This window comes from Peromyscus californicus, unplaced genomic scaffold (genome assembly GCF_007827085.1).
Source record: "Peromyscus californicus insignis strain IS unplaced genomic scaffold, ASM782708v3 Scaffold_20__1_contigs__length_68692818, whole genome shotgun sequence".
NCBI lineage: Eukaryota > Metazoa > Chordata > Mammalia > Rodentia > Cricetidae > Peromyscus > Peromyscus californicus.
In genome coordinates this window covers 43,695,501-43,714,321 of record NW_026294503.1, presented here as the reverse complement: position 1 = coordinate 43,714,321, position 18,821 = coordinate 43,695,501, and positions in this window count along the sequence as shown.

The window sequence follows — 18,821 nt, the reverse complement described above, 5'->3', positions numbered from 1 at the left end:
GGGCAGAGGGCATTGGATCCTCTGGAACAGGAGTTACAGACTGTTACAGATTGTGAGCTCTGCTCTTGCAGGGGACCCAAGTACAGTTCCTGGCACTCCATTGGTTGACTCCAGTTACTCCAGCCCCAGGAGGATATGACACCTCTGGCCTTCTGCACTCATGTGTACACACACACACTTAAAATCTTTATAGTGGCGCATGCCTTTAATCCCAGCACTTGGGAGGCAGATCTCCAAGAGTTAGAGGCCAGCCTGGTCTATAAAGCAAGTTGTAGGATAACCAAGGCTACATAGACACTGTGTCAAACAAAACAAATCTTACGAATATCATTGCATGCTTATTTACATGTGTATGTATACAACATGGCCCATGTGTGGAAGACAGTGGACAACTTTCAGGAGTGGATCCTTCTACCTTACCAGGGGATCCAGACTCAGGTAATCTGCTTGGTGGCTGGTGCATTTATTCAGAGTCATCCTGCTGGCTCCACACCAGCTTTAGGTGGTGCTGGCCACTAAACCTAGGGCTTTGTTACGTGCTAGACAAGTCCTCTATCCACCGAGCCTCATCCCCAGTCTGACATTTAATCATCCCAGTGAAGGACAGCTGTGAACAGCAGCAAGCGCGGGGGTTTGACCCAGTCCTTGCTCTTCCCTTCCCCGAGCACGGAGGTAACTGCAGAGCACCTGCCTTCACCCCCCTCGCTTGCCAGATCTGCACACTAGCCCTTTGTCTCCCTGCCACCTTGCAGGACAAGGAGTCCAAGGACAGCAGGAAACACTTGGAGAAGCTTTGAGAAAGGACTTCCTTGTCTTTCTGTCACACTCACAGCTGCTGGGGGCTGGAACAGTTGCCACAGATGTAGAGAATCTTAGAGTTGGCAGACATCTTTGGCCTCGTCTATGTATCCAGAGAGTTTGGATCTTTTTAAAAAACAGATGTTCAGGGTGAGAAATTCGTTAATAAGATGAGGTGAAGTTCAAGTTTTTCCGGAGCTTGAAGTTTATCAACAATTTAGGGACATCTTAAAAGACATTGAGGCCAGCCTGGTCTACATAAGAGGGTTTCAGGTCAGCCAAGACTCCACCGGGAGTACTCCTGTCCCTCTCCCCACCCCCACAAAGATGCCTCCAAGCTCAGCATTCTGGAGGCAGAGGCAGGCGGATCTCTGTGAGTTCCAGGCCAGCCTGGTCTACAAAGCAAGTTCCAGGACAGCGGGGGTTTACACAGAGAAATCTTGTCTTTATAATAATAATAATAATAATAATAATTTATTATAACAATAAAAATCTTTAAAAATAAAATTGTAAACAAAAATAATTTTTGAGTGCAAACATACACTTGTTTAGAATGAGAAACAAATTTCTATAGATATGACCTTTGGAGCTGCACATGGTGGTTTTAGCACTTTGGAGGCTGAGACAGGAGGATCACTGTGGGTTTGAGGGTAGCCTGAGCTACATAGTGAATTCCAGGACAGCTTGAGCTACAGAATCTTGTAGATGAAATTCTAAACGGTCTTATTAAATAAGAAACACAGAGCCAAATACAGAGTTAAAAGCCCAAGAGGTCAGAGCACTAGCGAATAGCCTTTAGCTTACCACTCACTGCCGTCCTTCCCCTGAGAGAGAGACCTTCTCCTGTGTGACCTGTCTTTTTATTGCCTTTCTGTTCTACTGTCTCATTGGCTCTAAACCCAACTAAACCCAAGCACATGATTTCCTCGTCACTGCCTGTCTATATAGACCTCCAGGTCTCTTTGGTTGGTACTGGGATTAAAGGTTAGGGTCACCGCTTGGCTGTGTCCTTGACCACACAGAGACTCTGCCTGCCATGTGATGGGATTAAGGGCGTGTGCCACCACTGCCAGACTTCTGCTAAATGGCTTGCTTTTAGCTCTGATCTCCAGGCAACTTTTTTTTATTAACATACAAATAAAATCACATTTCAGCACAAATAAAATATCACCATAGAATCTTATCTAAAATCTTATCTCAAATCAGCACACAGGACACGAAAATAGAACCCAAGGCCAAACCCAGGCTAACCTACAAACGTGTGGGTTTTTGTTGTTGTTTCTTTGGTTTTTTTTTTTTTGTTTGTTTGTTTTGTTTTGTTTTTAGGAGACATGTTTTTACTAGACATGTGGCTAGTCTCTAGTTTTCTAACTTGGTCTTTCTACCTTAGTCTCCCAAATTCTGGGGTTACGGCTTGTGTACCCTCGTTTGTGATAATCAGAACAAGTCTATTACAATCAGAACATTTAATCAGAACAAGATTTTTTTCCTCTGCCTCCCTGCCATGCTCTTAATTCTTTTGTGCATTTTTTTTGTGTGGCGTGCTTGTCATCTAGCAAGGATTTCATTGTATTTCCCACGAAGAGAAAGATCAACCAGCCTTCGTGGACAGTTGATCAAAAATGTTTTGGGCTGGTGGCTGAGCTGTGAGGGCACTCACAGCCAAGGCTGACAGGCTGATGACCAGGCCCGGGTCCCACACGGTGGAAGGAGGGAACTGACTCCTTTGAGTTGTCCTTTGACCTCCACACAGGACACTCAAGCACCCCCACCCCATCACAATAATAAATAAGTTATAAATGGCCACCCCAGAATTGCTGTGTTCCTTCCCTCTGTCCCATGGGACACTTGAAGCTGCCTGTCCCGGCAGGGCTGGAATCTGGGTTATGTGAGAGCCCTCTCTGTCTGCTTCCTACATCGCTCCTAGGCCCGGCTCCCAGCAGAGGCTGCAAAGAATGGAAGCAAATAACTGGTCCAAATCTGATTCACACCCATGACTTTCTCCTCAGTCTCCTAGATCTGAACCCATAACCCTCTTAGGCCTAGGAACTGCATACAGCCTTGGTGATGGATTGGGCAAACTGGGCACCCTTCGGATCACCAAGCCCAGAAATTCAGCCCATTTTAATCTGGCAAAGTCCTCCCCCTAGTGCGGCTCATGTCTTTGTCTAATTTACACAGAAGGGCTGGTGACCTAGCATGAGTCATGCCTGGATCTGCCCGGGTAAGGGAGCTAGTGTCTCTGAGTGTCGGTTTGTTCATCTGTAGAATGGAGACAGTAACACATACTTCAAGAAATGTTGTGAGTAGCCAGGCCTGATGACACAGGTCTGTCATTCCAGGGACTCAGGACATCTTCCCTGGACTAGAGTGGGTTCAAGGCCAGCATGGTGACATAGTTAGATCTTGTTTCTAAATAAAAACATAGAAAGCCGGGCGGTGGTGGCGCACACCCTTAATCCCAGCACTCGGGAGGCAGAGCCAGGCGGATCTCTGTGAGTTCGAGGCCGGCCTGGGCTACCAAGTGAGTCCCAGGAAAGGCGCAAAGCTACACAGAGAAACCCTGTCTCGAAAAACCAAAAAAAAAACAAAACAAAACAAAACAAAAAAACATAGAAAAAATGCTGGGGGTATAACTGAATGGTAGGGCCCCTGCCTAGCAAGTGTGAGGCCCTAAGTTTGATCTCCAGTATTGGTGGATGCTCTTTCCAGAAATCATCATCCAAAGTACTAAGTTCAAGGATCACCATGCAGCTTCACTTACAAAAGCCGGGGATTAGAAACAACCTAAGTGGGCTGGTGAGCTGACTCAGCGGGTAAAGGTGCTTGCCGCCAAGCCCGAGGGCCTGAGTTTGATCTCTAGAACCATATAATGGAGAGAACAGACTCCAGAAAGTAGTCCTCTGGCCTCCACAGCTGGGGTGGGATACAAGGACATGTACACACACACACACACACACACACACACACACACACACACACACTACAATGAAAGAAAGAAAAACACAATCCAGGAATCCATTATTGGAGACTGGCTCCACACAGCCCAGGGTAGGGGCTGGAGAGATAACTCTGTAGTTAAGAGCATTGGCTGGGTTCAATTCCCAGCATCCATGTCAGCTCACAACAGTTCTGACCTCCACAAGCACCAGACATACACGTGGTCTACACATACACACGCAGGCACAATACTCATACACATACCATAAGATTACAAAACAAAACGAAATGGTCCAGGGTAGATGTGGAACAGTTTTCAGGATATATTGTTCTTACGTATTTGTGTACTGTTTGGGTCTCAGGCAGCCCAGGCTAGTCTAGAACCTGTTACATACCTAAGACTGATCTGACTGTTCTGTCTCTACTTCCTGAGTTCTGGGATTCTAGGCGTGCATCACCACATCAGATTAAAAAGGGAAAGAACCCAGATACAGCATAGCATGTGTACTTGTGCTTTCCTGTGTGGCTGTTAAATGTTCCTGGAAGGAAGCATGAGATGGTGTGGGATCCGGGTACCTGGAGGCTGAGGTAAAACTTGTTTGTGCTTTTAAGCTGAGTGTAGTGGTTTGAATGAGAATGGCCCCCATAGGCTCACATATTTGAATGCTTGGTCCCCAGCTAGTGGAACTGTTTGGGAAGAATTAGGAGGTGTGGCCTTGTTGGGGGAGGTGTGTTCCAGGGTGTGGGGTGGGCTTTGAGGTTTCAAAAGCCTAGGCCAGGCCCGGTGTCTCTTTCTCTCCCTTCCTGCAGACCAGAATACAGAGGTCTCAGCTACTGCTCCAGTGCCATGTCTGTCTGCTTCCTGCCATGATAATCACGGACTAACCCTCTGAAACTGTAAGCAAGTCTCCAATTAAATGCTTTTCTTTTATAAGGGTGATGGTGTCCCTTCACAGAACAAGACTGTTCTGTGTAAGGCATTTTTCCCTTTGTAAAAACGAGTTGTTTTATTATCTTTTTAGGTATATTTGCATGCATGTGCGGGTGCCCTTGGAGGCCAGAAGAGGGCGTCAGATCACCTAAGCTGCAATTACATATGGCTCTGAGTCACCTGAGGTGGATACTAGAGATCAAACCTCTGCAAAAGATCAAACCTCTGCAAAAGCAGCAAGCTCACCTAACTGCTGAGCCGTCTCTCCAACCCCATGGAGTATTTTTTCTTAATCCCATGCATGCCTTAATTAATTAATTAATTATTTTTGCTTTGAGGTCAATACTCCCTAATTTACAAGCTGTTTTCCTCTTAGATTATTCTCTTAGTGGCCACCAGGAGGCAGCAAACACCCTGTCTTTCCTGATTGTGCCTGAGCTCTGTGGCAGGACTGCGGACTTGACTTCAGAGGCTGAGGCCTGGGATGCAGTTCAGCTGCGGAGCCCTTGCCCAGCATGTTCAAGGCCCCAGAGCTGGTCTCTAGCACCGAACGAAAAAGGCCCAGAGGTTGGGGCCTTCAAGCAGAGGCTTGTCCTGTGAACTTCAGCCCCAACTCTGACTTTGTAGAGTCCCTTCACTGATATTATTCACATGCTGTTGTTCACATGTTGCCCAATTAATGCACAAAACATTCTTTTCAAATATTACACTGTTGATATTTAAAAAAGATTTATTTATTTAGTTTATGTATATGAGTGCTCTATCTGCATGTATGCCTTTATGCCAGAAGAGGGCATCAGATCCCACTATAGACGATTGTGAACCACTATGTGGTTGCTGGGCATTGAACTCAGGACCTCTGGAAGAGTAGCCGGTGCCCTTAACCACTGATCCATTTCTCTGACCCCCATTATTAATTTTTTTTAAATGGTTGTAAATATACCTTGAAACCATTTTTGGTTTGTGTTTTTGAAACAAAGTCTCACTCTGAAGCACAGGATAGATTAGAATTTCCTTTGTAGCCCAGGCTGGCTTTAAACTCATGGTACTTGTCTTACTCGGGGTCCTCTAGAGAAACAGAAGCAATAACATGAACATATATTTATTTATTATTATTATTATTATTATTATTATTATTATTAATATTATTATTATTATTATTATTTTGTTTTTCTAGACAGGGTTTCTCTGTGTAGCTTTGCGCCTTTCCTGGAACTCACTTGGTAGCCCAGGCTGGCCTTGAACTCACAGAGATCCGCCTGGCTCTGCCTCCCGAGTGCTGGGATTAAAGGCGTGAGCCACCACCGCCCGGTGAACATATATTAAATGGGATTTATTGGATTGGTTTACATGACAGGTGAGGCGAGACTGGGTGCCTTCAGGGAGGTAGGGCCTATGGCTGTAGACACGACACAGGTTATGGAATCCGACAACGGGCCGTCTACATGCTGGAGAGCTCCAGAAGCCCACAGCTGCTCCATATGGCTGGGTGACTCAGTGTTTCCATCTGGTGCTGGAGGCCTGGAGGATTCCTGGAGAACTGCTGGTCTTCAGTCCACCTTGGAAGCCTGAGGAAGCTGATGTCGGCCAAGAAACGCAGCGGTAACAGCAGCAGCAGAGCAGACGACTCACCATGGAGGTGCCAAGGCGGTGAAGCAAAGAGGAAAGTCATTTCCCTCCAACCTCCGCTATCAGAACCAGCACTGAAAGGGGCAGCCATGTTTAGGGTGGGTCTTCCTACTTTAAATAACAGGGTCAAGAAGGTCTCACACAGGTGTGCCCCGTGACTTATTTCATAGTCGAAACTCCAGATCCAGTCAAGCTGACAACCAGGATTAACCATGACTGCTGTCCCCCGTCTCAGCCTCCTGCGTGCTGGCATCAAGCACATGCCACCGTAGCCAGCTTTCATTCTAACCATTTGAAGTACACAATTCAGGGTCACTGTTTACGGCTACAGTGTGGACAGCCATCCCCATTATCTCTTTCCAAGCAGAAACTGAAACCACTAAGCAATGACTTCCCATTCTCCCTTCCTCCCAAGACTCTGGGAATGTCTAATCCACTTCCTGGCTCCATGAATTGCCTATTGTAAATATTTCATAGCAGAGTCGTACAATGGGAGTCCTTTTACATCTTCCTGCTTTCACGGGCTGTGTTTTCAAGGTGCCTCTGTGTGGTAGCAGGTGCCAACACTCAGTACTTTTTCGTGGTTGAATAATGTTCTATTATGTGGATAACTTGTATGTTTTTCTCTTCATTTGTTGACGGACGCTGGAGTGTTTCAACCTTCTGCCTCTTGTGAATAATTTTGTTATGAACATTGTTTTGCTGGTGTGGTGGCTAATGTCTGTGATCTTAGCACCTGGGAGGCTAAGGCGGGAGGATCAGGAATTCAAGGCCAGCCTTAGCTATGTAAAGAGTTCCAGGTAGGCAGGGCAGTGGTGACGAAAACTAATCCCAGCACTCTGAAGGCAGAGGCAAACAGGTCTCTGTGAGTTTGAGGCCAGCCTGGTCTACAGAGCGAGCTCCAGGAGAGCCAGGACTGTTACACAGAGAAACCCTGTCTTGAACGCCCCACCCCCACCCCCACACACAAAAGAGTTCCAGGCGAGCCAAGCATGGTAGCGCTCGCCTTTAATCCCAACAATGAGGAGGTAGAGGCAGGAGGATCTCTGTAAGGTTGAGGCCAGACTGGTCTACGGAGTGAGTTCCAGGACAGCCAGGACTAAGTAAAGAGACCTTATTACAAAATAAACAAACAAATAAACAAACAAACAAATAAAGGTTCCAAGCGAGCCTGGGCTACAGGAGACCCTGTCTCAAAAGCAACCAAAACAAAGCAGGTGTCCAAGTTGGGTGGTGGTGGCGCCTTTAATCCCAGCGCTCGGGAGGCAGAGGCGGGCAGATCTCTGTGAGTTCGAGGCCAGCCTGGGCTACAGAGCGAGTTCCAGGAAAGACTCCAAAGCTACACAGAGAAACCCTGTCTCAAAAAAACAAAAGCAAGCAAGCAAACAAACAAACAAACAAACAAAACAAAAAACAAAGCGGATGTCCATCGTCCACCAGGAAATACACTGAGAGAATCTAATGCGGAGGCCTCTTCCTCTTGGCTGGGCTGAGGGCACAGAGTGAAGGAGAAGGAGGGGCTGGAAGATTCTAGAATTCTGCAGGGACAAGGGCTGGTCCAGGAAAACTCCAGCCTATGAGGTTTGTAGTAGGGCAGGGGCAGGTGACGAGGGGAAACTGAGATCCCCAGACTCTGGATGCTGAGCTGATAGGTGTTCCTCTCTGGCCCCTTCCTTTGCAGTTGGGGAGACGGAGGGTTAGATCGCCATACCTCCATGGAGAATGCCTGGGTGCCACCTCTGGCAGACTGGATGAATGTCTGACAGTAATATTCTACTGTCTACAGTGACGGGCTTGTGACCATCCAGCCAGTGCCAGCCTGTTAGCCAGGAACCAGAGCACACTAGCTTCTACTATGTGCAGATTCGGAACACCAAACCAATGACATGCATTCTCTCCTTCAGCCCTGTGACAACTCCGTGAAGTAGAAATCTTTCAAATACCTTCCAGCTGAGGAATTCATTCCATCTGGTCTACTGGGCACAGCCACTAAGAAGCAGAGTCAGGATCATGGTCACTGTCATGCCACCCACCCCACAGCAGGCCTCTTCCAGCATGGCGGCGCTGGCATCTGCAGACTCCTCGGGGCCTCTGAGATATGGGGGAGCTTCATTGCTGCTCTGGTTTCTGGGTCTCTGGGGTTATGAACCTGATGCTAGCGAGAGGACTCAGTGGGTCAAAGTGCTTACTGCCAAGCCTTATGACCTGAATATGACCCCCAGGACCCACACATTGGAAGGGTGGAGTTTGTCAGATGGCATGTGTGTGCCCCCATAAATCAATGTCATAAAAAATTAAAACATAGCTGGGCATGGTGGCTCACTCCTTTAATCCCAGCACTTGGGAGGCAGAGGCAGGGGTGAGTTTGGGGCTAGCCTATTCTTTTTTTGTTTGTTTGTTTGTTTTGTTTTTGTTTTTGTTTTTGTTTTTTTGAGACAGGGTTTCTCTGTGTAGCTTTGCGCCTCTCCTGGAACTCACTTGGTAGCCCAGGCTGGTCTCGAACTCACAGAGATCCGCCTGGCTCTGCCTCCCTAGTGCTGGGATTAAAGGCGTGCGCCACCACCGCCCGGCCAAGGGGCTAGCCTATTCTACTGAGTTCCCGGACAGCCAGAGCTACACAGAGAAACCCTGTCTCAAAAAACAGAATGAAACAGAGCCGGACAGTGATGGCACATGCCTTTAATCCCAGCACTAGGGAAGCAGAGACAGGCGGATCTCTGTGAGTTCGAGGCCAGCCTGGGCTACATAGTGAGTTCCAGGAAAGACTCCAAAGCTACACAGAGAAACCTTGTCTCCAAAAACAAACAAACAAACAAAAAACAAAACAAAAAAAGAAAGAAGGAAAGAAAGAAAGAAAAAGAAAAACAAACAAAAGTAAAACATTTAAAAATAGTATCTTGGAGCTCAAATCCTGTGTCCCACTCTGAAAAATGAGAACAGGTCTCTGACGTGGACATCTCCCAAAGACCTAGACCTATTTACTTCAAGGACCCTGAGAATCCTTCAGACCTTGATTCTGGGCCCAGCCTGAAGCTAATGGGGAATGCTTGGGGTCCAGGACTGAGACAAACTGGATGATCACTGTCCCCAGCCTCTCTGTCACCCTCCAGGGTCTTCATCAATGGGCATGACAGGCAACCTGACCGGTGGACTGAGGGTGGACCTAGGCTCCCTGCTCCCAGCCTGCTTTGGGGCCTTGTGGGAGGGACATAGCCTTCTCCTCCTGATGCCCAAGATGGAAACTCTTTCTGGACCCCTGTATTCAGCCCCTGAAGGCAGCGAGGCTTAGGGAGGCAACTGGCCCTGTCTGCTTCTCTTGCTGTGTGGCACCAGAAAGGCCATCTACATCTCTGAGCCTCAGTTTTTTTTATTCATTCAATGAGCAAAATGACAATCCCTCAGAGGACCTGAGGGTCAAAGGAAGCAATCTGTAGAGCATGTGACAGACTGGAGGACCCGAGACACCAGCTCTTTAAGAAAGAGGGAGTGTGGGGGCTGCTGAAATGGCTCAGCAGCTAAGAGCACTGGCTGCTCTTCCAGAGGATCCGGGTTCAATTCCCAGCACCACATGGCACCTCACAATTGTCTGTAACTCCAGTTCCGGGGATCTGATACTCTCACACAGATAAATGTGCAATAAAATAAATAAATAAAATATTTTTAAAAAAGACAAAGAAAGAAAGCAGGGGTGCTCTGTTGGAGGCCAGGCTAGTCTACATAGAGGGAAAAAATAAATCAAAAAAGAGGAAAAAAAAAAAAGAAAAGAAAAGCATGTTGGGTGGTGGTGGCGAACGCCTTTAATCCCAGCATTCAGGCATGTAGAGTCAGGTGGATCTCTGTGAGTTTGAGGCCAGCCTGGTCTACAAAGAGAGTTCCAGGACAGCCAGGGCTGTTACACAGAGAAAACCTGTATGTGTGGAATGGGGTATGTGTGTGTGAGGTGGGGTGTGTGTGTGGGGGGTGGAGTTTGCCGAGAAAGAACCAATGGAGCCCAGAGCTGTGAACACAGGCCACCAACAGGGACTTATAGAATACTAACATCTGAGCTATCACCCAGAGCACTTGCTCAGCACGAGTTTGACCCATGGTTCTGTGTCCAGGACCACATTAAAAAGGAAAAAAGGACCAGCTAGAGAGTTTATGGAAGAGTGCTGTGGAATCCATTGAAGTTTGTAAAGGTGGCTGGAAACACGAGGCAAGCTTTCCCAAGGGAATATGGAAACAGGGCCCTTTCTGTGGGGAAAGAAACATTGTGGGGGAAGAGGCAGGAGCTTGTCAAAGGGCAGTGTGTCATTTTCCTCACCCTGGTGATAAGATACCAGACTTCAGAAGGTGGTGGCGCACGCCTTTAATCCCAGCACTCGGAAGGCAGAGGTAGGCGAATCTCTGTGAGTCTGAGGCTATCCTGGTCTACAGAGTGAGTTCCAGGACAGGCTCCAAAGCTACACAGAGAAACCCTGTCTCGAAAAAGCAAAAAAGAGGGGCTGGAGAGATGGCTCAGGCTGCTGTTCCGGAGGTCCTGAGTTCAATTCCCAGCAACCACATGGTGGCTCACAACCATCTACAATGAGATCTTTTGTCCTCTTCTGGCCTGCAGGTATACATGCAGCAGAACACTGTATACATAATAAATAAATAAGTAAATCTTAAAAAAAAAAAAGCAACTTAGGATGGAAGAGGTTGTACTGGCTCGCCAAGGGGATACTGTCCATCATGGCGGCAGGTGTCACGGTGCATCAGGAACATGCAGTGGCTGGTCACGTTGAAGTCAGGAAGCAGAGATGAGTGCTGGAACTCCGCTGGCTTCCTCTCTCTCTCTCTTTTCTATGCATTAGAGGCTCCAGTCCGTGAGATGTGACTGCCCATCGCATTCAGGATGCGTCCTCCCTCCTCAGTCAAGCTTCTCGGGACTCTTCCTCGGGGACTATCGGCATCCTGTGCGATGCTAAAACGCATCAAGTTGATGATGGAGGTTAACTATCCCTCTGTGAGGACGGCTGTGATGGTGAATTGTCAGCTTGATGGGATCTGGAGTCGACTCAGAGGCCTGCCTCGGGGTGGTCCTGTGAGGGTACTTACAGGGAAGATTAATGGAGAGAGAAGACCATCATTCCGAGGGGTGGCACGCTGTCATCGCCTACCCAGCTCTGTTTCTTCTTCTTCTTCTTCTTTTTTTTTTTTGTTTGTTTTGTTTTTCGAGACAGGGTTTCTCTGTGTAGCTTTGCACCTGTCCTGGAACTCACTTGGTAGCCCAGGCTGGCCTCGAACTCACAGAGATCCGCCTGGCTCTGCCTCCCGAGTGCTGGGATTATCTTCTTCTTTTTTTTGAAACAGGGTTTTCCTGTGTAACTTTGCCCATCCTGGGACTTGCTCTCTACACCAGGCTGGCTTCGAACTCACAGAGATCTGCCTGCCTTTGCCTCCTGAGTGCTGGAGTTAAAGGCGTGAGCCACCACCCCAGCCCAACTCTACTTCTTGCTGGTGCGCCCACCACGTCGTTGCTACCACTGTCCTGTGTAGATTTTGAATCCAGCACTTTTGGCTTTTGAACTTGGGCTGAAGACCAGCAGCTCTCCAGGAGTCCTCCAGGCCTTCAGCATCAGGTCGGGACTGCTGGGGGATTGTGTAGACTGAGCAGCTGCTACAGGCTCTCCGGTATACAGGTAGCCATTGTTGGACCACCCAGCCCCTAGTCCGTAAGACACTCTGATAATCCCCTTGTTTGTTGGTTCTGTTCTGCTCGAGGATCCTGACTAACTCAGCACCTATGAGTTCTGTGTGGGCCCAGCCAGACTCAAGGCCAGCTATGAGCCCCAGGAACAGCTCTCAATAGGAGAGAGAGCTTGCTACTGGCCGTGGGTGCTGGAAGTGGACCAGAGTCCTTGGCTCGGGGAAGCTTCCTGTGACTAGGGCCATGCTGGGCTGGTCACCTCTGCTTGTCCTGTGAGGGAGGCGGGTGACTGCCCCTCTCCTATTGAGTCGGATAGGTACCTCGCTGCTCCAGAGTTTGCCAGGGGCTGGGGTGGGCATGTGGGTCAGGCTGTAATCTAGATACTGTCTCTGATGCCCCCACATATCCACTTTCTCTCTCAGATGTGATGGGACAGCAAGGAACAGAGGACTCCATTGTCCACGGGAAGATTGGGTGGCCTAGGCCAGAGAAGAGGAGCCAGGCTCAGGGCTAAGGCTCCAGTCCCAGAGGAGAGCTATTTGTACTCTAGAACCTTCATCCCTTTCTCTCTCCGTGTGTGAGCACATGTACGTGCATGTGTGCATATGTATGGAAATAGGTGCATACATGGGGTCTACATGTGCACATGTGTGCATGTGTGTGAAGGCCAGAGGTTAATCTCAGGTACCACCCACGTTGTTTTGTTTTGTTTGAGACAAAGTCTCACTGTGTAGCCCTGGCTGGCCTGGAACTTGCTGTGTAGACCAGGCTGGCCTCGAACTCACAGAAATCCACGTGCTTCTGTGTCCTGAGTGCTGGGATTAAAGCTGTGTGCCACACCTTGACATTGTTGCTTTGAGACAGGGTCTCTCACTAGGACTCGGACTTGCAGAGTAGGCTGGCTTGCTGACCAGCCAGTCCAGGGATCTTCCTGTCTGTGCCTCCCTAGTTTGGGAATCAAGAATGTGCACCACCATGCCCAGCTTTTTATGTAGGCACTGGGGATCAAACTCAGTCCTTACTCTTGTGCAAATACTTTACTAAGCCATCTTCTCAGCCTTTCTTTTTTCTTTTTTGTATTTTAGCTAGAGTCTCACTATGTAGCCTGCACGGGGCCCAAGCTCACAGCACTCCTGCTTGGAAATGCAATATGCCACCACACCCTGCCTACCTTGGAAATCTGGCTCTGCCTCGTGAGGAACTCAATCCAGCCGAGAGCTGAGGAGGAATTCCAGATGGAGGGATCAGCGTGCACAGAGAAGAGTCTGAACTCAAGACACCAAGAAGCTGGAGTGGCCAAGGAGCTGGGGGTGAGATGAGGCTACAGGGAAAATAGGCCTGATGGCACGTCCCTTGTCAGCCACGAGGCCATCTTGGATTTTGTCCTGAGTACAGGAAGAAGCCACTGGAAAGTTTAAAGCAGCAGAATGGGATGCTGTCATTACGTTCTGCGAGGACCCCAAGGGTGACGGGAGGAGTGTGGGGCAGGGCTCGAGAAGGGGAAACAGTGAAGGCTGTGGTCCTGTAGCATTCTTCCAACTCTCAATTTCTTTCTCCCTGAAGGCCAGCCCAGATTCCAGTAAGGCAGGATGACCCAAGAGTTCTACATGTTCTCGGGCTGGGGAGGGTGGCTAGGCACAGCCCTGGTGAAGAGGACTTGGAGAGACTACCAAACCTGGAAATGAAGTCAAGCAAAGGCAATCCTTGGGCCTGTGAGGCCAGCCTTTGGATGCTTGCCGTAGTCTGCTCCATTGAGTGAGAAGATAGCAAGACACTGGAGACTGGGTGATTTATAAAAAATAGAAGTTTGCCAGGCTGTGGTGGCGAACGCCTTTAATCCCAGCACTCAAGAGGCAGAGCCAGGCAGATCTCTGTGAGTTTGAGGCCAGCCTGGTCTACAGAGCGAGATCTAAGACAGGCACTAAAGCTACACAGAGAAACCCTGTCTCAAAAAAACAAAACAAAACAAAAAAATCCAATCCAATGTAAAATATTTAAAACCAGAAGTTGTTTTTTAAAAGTAGAATCAATAATCTATCTTTTTATCTTATCATATCAATATTCTCCCTTTTTTCTTTTCAGAATAGATTCAATTATCTACCCTTTTATCCTATCATTTCTATATCTTTATTTAAGATAGATTAAATAATCTACCTTTTATCATATCATATCTATATCCTCTTTTTTCTTTCTTTTTTTTTGAACAAGAACCCTGAATCTAATCTCCTTTGTTTAGCTTTCTTCCTGACCATTACCAATAACAGCTTGCAATCAACCTCCAAAACAATGACAGATATCCATAACTCATTGAACAACCAAAAACCACCCACCCTACCTCTTGGGAATATGAGCGTCATGTTCTTTTTTTTTTTTTTTTTTTTTTTTTTTTGGTTTTTTGAGACAGGGTTTCTCTGCGTAGCTTTGCGCCTTTCCTGGAACTCACTTGGTAGCCCAGGCTGGCCTCGAACTCACAGAGATCCGCCTGGCTCTGCCTCCCATGTGCTGGGATTAAAGGCGTGCGCCACCACCGCCCGGCCGAGCGTCATGTTCTTAATTTTACTTCTTGCTGTCTGAGGGTGAAGGCATCTTTAGGGGAACCATGAAAAAAATTTTGGGTTAATTGTCAAGTCCTGGGAGAGGTAGCTGTATCATTTGTTGTCCAGTCTCTGCATAATGGGAAAGTGCAGGGCTTGTCTCAGGTCCTGGCTAGAGTAGTCTGTGAGGCTGGATCATCTCAGCTAGCCATCTCCAAATTGTCCTGAGCAGTTTGTAGTCCAAAGGGGATCTTTGGGTGGTGTTTGTCAGCTCAATAGCGTTATCATCATCCTGATGGAATCATCATTGTGGGGCCCCATCATCCTTTTGGAGACTTCAAAGGTCACTGTTAGGTGTGGTCATGGTTCTCTGCAGAAAACTGATAGAGACTCAAACTTGAAATCATGGACAGGAAGCTAGGTGAAGTCCCTTTTTCTAGAATTAGTACTCTATATGACCATTAATATCATGACAAAAGAAGTTTAATATATATATATTAATCTTATAAATTTTGATATAAAATTCATATCTTAAGGAAAGTTTTAAAGAATACAAATAATACCAAAGGATCATGAGATTAGTAGCAATAGAATAGTTCCTTCATTGTGGTTTTTCTTCTGTCCCATATCAGGTGGCTCTTCTGATATGATACAGAGATTTTGCATTTTCCTTTAACAAGCGTGCTTGGGTTTAGAGAAGGAGAGAGCCACACTCCAACTCCAACGCCAGCTTTAATTTTTAATTGAACTGGGATTACATAAAGACCATCAAATACATCACCACACCATCCCACGGGCTGGGTCCTGGACTGAACACGAAGGAGAAAGCGAGCTGAACACCAGCATGCATCTCTCTCTGCTTCCAGCCCAGGGATGTCATGTGACTTGCCGCCTCAAGCTCCTGCCGCCACGCCTTCCCCGCCATGATGGATGTAACCTTGAACTACGAGACAAAACAGACCCTCTCCTCCTTAAGTTGGCTTTGTCAGGTATTTGGTGATGGCAACAAAGATGTAATGCGTAGAAAGAGCACGACACCCCGTGTGGCTGGGCGCTTGTGTCATGCATGAATGTGGTCTGATGGAGCGAGTGTGCGAGGTCATGTCCCTTCTCTTTTTATAAAGCCACAGATGCCATCCTGTGCAGCCACACTTTCACCCTGTCTCACCCCAGCATCTGTGGAGTCAACTTCCTACACTGGCACTTTGGAGGAAAAGTTCAATCAAACCACACAAAGACCTTCCACCCCCTCCACCCCCCCCCCCCACAGAAGAGCCGCTGGCTCACTAGGAGGGAGGAACACGCTGGCTGAGCGCCCAAGACAACCTGGGAATCATCACTCATAGCAAACGCCTGCTCAGCAGCCACGAGGAGTTGGTCCAAGGCCTCACACACCTTCTCCCTGCAAACCCACATCCTCCCTGAGAAGTGAGTGACTTCCAACTTCCATTTTACCCATGAGCAGACCGAGGTCCAGAGAGACTGAGTGATTTGGTCACACAGCTGCAGAAGCCTCCTAGGTCCTGAGGCTGAGGCCTGGAGAGACACAGTGTGAGTAGAAGAGTTGTCCATAGGCATGGAGACTGGCATCCTGGGCCCCAGTGCTGCTGGAGGTGCCTGGCTGGCCTGCTGGCGTGAGCTGTTGTCTCCTGACCCATGGCTGGGTGTGTTGGCTGTCACAAATGTCAGCCACTGGTGTCTTTCTCCTTCCCCATGCTCTGGCCCATGAGGACAGGCACGGAATCGCTAAGCATGCCCATCTTCCCGAGGGGCAGAGCTTTGACCGGCAAGAGTCCGAATTTCTGGGTCCTTGTTGTACAGTTCATGGTAGATTCACCCCCATCACTTTGCTGGATCTATGGACTTCCCCTCTCAGGAGAACCTAAACCATGGGGAATCCCCCCACACCAAGGAAGGCGGACTTGTTTTTTATCTTTTGGAGATAAGGTCTCTCTCATAGAGCCCAGGGAACTGACTGCATAGCCAAGGATAACCTTGAACTTCTGTTTCTTCTATCTTCTTCCCAGTGCTGGGATGTCACAAGTGTGCCACCATGCCTAGCTTGTGCACGCTAGCAAGCATCCTAACCAGTTAAGTTATACCCCTAGCCTGGCATTTATTTTTGGAGGCAGGGTCTAAGGACAAAGTTCAGACTGCCCCTGAACTCATGGCAATCCCCCTGCCTCCACTTCCTGAGTGTTGGGATGATAGGTGCATTTGCCACACTCAGCGGTGATGGCTAATCTTTTCTTGTTTGTTTGTTTTGAGACAGGGTCTTACTTTGTAGCTCTGGCTGTCCTGAAACTCACCATGCAGACTAAGCTGGTCTCAGACTCAAAGAGGTTCGCCTACCTCTGTCTCCCAAGAGCTGAGATTAAAGGTGTGCACCACCATGCCTAGCCTGGTGATGATTAATCTTGACGATCTACTTAATTGGGTTGAGAACTGTTTAGAGATGAGTAAAGCACACCTCTGGGTGTGTCTGTGGTAGAGCATGTGGGGGTGGGGGTCAGATCCTTAGGACTCCGTCATGATCAGTGGATTAGCTGGATTCATGATGTAACATGAATCATGATTATGCTGCTGGATTCATGATAGAACAGCATCATTGGGAAAGGGAGGAGGTGATCCTGCTTGGAGAAAGTAGGTCACTGGGAGTGCGGCCTGGGGGGCCAGAATTGGACCTGGGCGCACTCCTGTACTCTGCGTAAGAGGATAAGAAGCTTCTTCTACCACACGCCCTGCCCCATGTAGCAGGAATCTTAAAAGGTCTTATTAATTAAATCAAACTTGAGGCCAGTTATTGGGGTGAATGCTGGAAGATCAGAGAAGCAGAATAAGCTGATCCTGTTTCCTCAGACTGGAAGCCTCTGAGTCCTCATCCAGAATGAATCTCAGCTGAACTGCTGCTCAAAGCCTAAAAGCTTAACCAGCCAAATGCTTCTAGTTCCTGGTTTTCACGCCTTATATATTTTTCTGCTTTCTGTCATCACTCCCTGGGATTAAAGGCTCACTTTCTGGAATTAAATGTGTGTGTCACCATGCCTGGCTGTTTCCAGTGTGGCCTTGAACTCACAGAGATCCACACAGATTTCTGCCTCTGGAATGCTAGGATTAAAGGTGTGTGCTACCACTGCCTATCCTCTATGTTTAATATTGTGGCTGTTCTGTTCTCTGACCCCAGATAAGTTTATTAGCGTGCACAATATTTTGGGGAACACAATACCACCATAGCCCCATGTGGTCATGTCTTGTCCAATCAAGTACAAGGAGCCAGGCAACCTTGAGTGGAACCCTCTGAAACAGTGAGCCCAGACCAACCCTTCCTCCTTGTATTTGTTACTTATCTCGTTGCTGAAATAAAATACCTCGAGGAAAACAACTGGAGGAAGGAAGGGTATATTGAGGCTAAGAATTCGAGGCTACAGCCCACTGTGGTGGGAGGGGCGTGGGGGCAGGAGCTCCGACATCTGCTCACACTGCGTCTGCAGTCAGGAAGCCGGGAGGGACGAATTCTGGTGCTCAGCTCCATTCTCCTCCTTATGCAGCTCAAGACCCAAGCCCAGGGGATGGTGTTGGCCGATTTTAGGGTGAGTCTTCCCATCTCCCTTAACCTAGTCAAGATAGTTCCTCACAGGTGCGCCTATCGGCCTGTCTCCTGGACGATTCCAGAGCCTGAAAAACTGACAGTTGGTATGACCACCACACTCCATTAAGCTTGTCTTGAAGGTATTTGGGTCACAGCAACCCCAAAAGTAACAAATATACTTTTAAAAGTAAAATCTAGGGCTGGAGAGATGGCTCAGAGGTTAAGAGCACTGGCTGCTCTTCCAGAGGTCCTGAGTTCAATTCCCAGCAACCACATGGTGGTTCACAACCATCTGTAATGAGATCCGGTGCCCTCTTCTGGTGTTCAGGTACATGCAAGCAAGCAGAACACTATATAAATAAAAATAAATAAATCTTTAAAAAAATAAAATTAAAATCTAGCTGGGTGAGGTACACAATGCCTTAGTCCCAGCACTCGGGAGGCAAAAGGTAAACAGATCTCTGTGAGTTCCTGGATAGCCAGGGCTGTTTCACAAGAAACTGTCTCAAAAAAACCAAAACAAACAAACAAAAAATTAAAATTTAAAAATTTCTCACAGCCAGCTGGGTGGTGGCGGCATATACCCAGCACTCAGTGGTGGTTACGCTGTGGCGCTCGTGGCTAGCATGCCGGCGGAGAGTGCTGATCGGAAGAATCACAAGCCATGGTTACCTTTCTAGAGCTTTATTGGGAGAGAGAGAGAGACAGAGACAGAGACAGAGAGACAGA